The sequence below is a fragment of the Danio rerio genome, chromosome 5 (genome assembly GCF_049306965.1).
Source record: "Danio rerio strain Tuebingen ecotype United States chromosome 5, GRCz12tu, whole genome shotgun sequence".
Classification (NCBI taxonomy): domain Eukaryota; kingdom Metazoa; phylum Chordata; class Actinopteri; order Cypriniformes; family Danionidae; genus Danio; species Danio rerio.
This window is the reverse complement of record NC_133180.1, coordinates 70,942,208-70,943,823: the sequence shown is the minus strand read 5'-3', so window position 1 is coordinate 70,943,823 and position 1,616 is coordinate 70,942,208.

Below are 1,616 nucleotides of genomic sequence, written 5' to 3'. Positions count from 1 at the left end.
CTTGTTGTGTAAGAGATTTCTTTGACCAGTATATTCAACTCAACACTTAAAGATGTGGTTCAAGAAATTATCAACTTAAAAAAATCTCTAGAGTGAAACAGTTGAAGTATACCATTTTTTAATCCATTCTTCTGATCTTTAGGTCTAGCTGCATCACATTTAGCTTAGCTTAAATCTAACATAGGCTCATTCTGAAAACGTAGCCCTATATACATTTCTGGAGATTGTGAATTATGTAGCCAGAGCTACGTACTGTATGGCTGCATTCCGTCTTTAAAACTAGTGGTGGATGAGGAGATTTCCCCCAATGTGTAAAGCGCTTTAAGTGCCCAGAAAAGCGCTATATAAATGTAAGGAATTATTATTATTATTATTATTATTCCTCTTTAAAACCAACGCTATGGGCGGTATGATGCTGTTTCTTTTCTTGCTTATCAGCTGACCGCTTACCTCCATGTGGACAGTTTGTCCGGTAGCTCGACATGTATGTCGGTGGACTTGAGACGCAGAGAGAAGCTGACCGTGAAAATGGGGTTCGAGCTCAATGAAGAACGGTTCCAGAAACCAGTTAAGACAAAAACAAAAGCCAGAAAATGTAGGAAACAATTAAATAATTTTATTTGTTTGGTCAGTCAGTCGACAGCTGTCTCTGGTGCATTTACGTGAGAACAGCAGGCACGAATGGCACTCTGGAGAGAAATTTGTCATCTGAAAAGCAAACGAAGTTTGGGGACTACAAAAAATACATCCGGGTTAATGATGTCATGAACCCTTCAGGTTATGCACATACAGCACATGGATCGAAGGGGCGTGGCTAGAGGCACTGCAATATTATGACAGAGACGCTTCCTGGTGATGTTGAGCTGATCTGCGAATCACAGCTCATTATGCTAGCTGACCAATCAGAGCCTCTTGAGGGAGGACCTTTTAGAGGAAAGAAATATGACAGTCTTTTCTGTTAGCTGAGTAGCGGTTTATAATCAAAGTAAGATATATGAAAAAATAATGTGATATCTACAAGTGAAGCATGAACACACATTGCATTGCACCCCATATACACAACCAAGCCTTACAAATACACTCTAGTCCATCCCTTTAAATGTATTTTCTTTTAGTGACACTTGACATTCAATAAAGTGTTCTCAAAACAAATTAATATGTATATATGTTAAAAGTTGTCATGAAATGGAAGTTAAAATTGACTTGCTTTTGTCTACATATTGTGACTTACATCCTGAAATGAGAAAAATATGTACGGTCTTGGATGATCTCATTCTTTGGGAACCAATTGGATCAGTGGAAGATGGGCATTGCTATCAAAATGAAGGAACATTGATGAATGGATGAAGGCAGTGCAGGAACAAGACATGCCCTAATGGACTGATAGCTCCACCCAAAAAGCATTACAGGTGACCAGACGTGAAGAAAAATCATTTCAAGGGGGAAGGAAGGTTAAGAGATATAACTAAAATAAATATGATTACCTGGCTGTGAGTCCATCTTTGTATGGACAACGGGAAGTTGTCCAGAAGGGATGCTCTTTAGCAGTGGAGACACAGTCTGGGCATTGTAAGTCACTCAGTGTGTCATTATGCATTTTTACCTTGTTTGCTGGA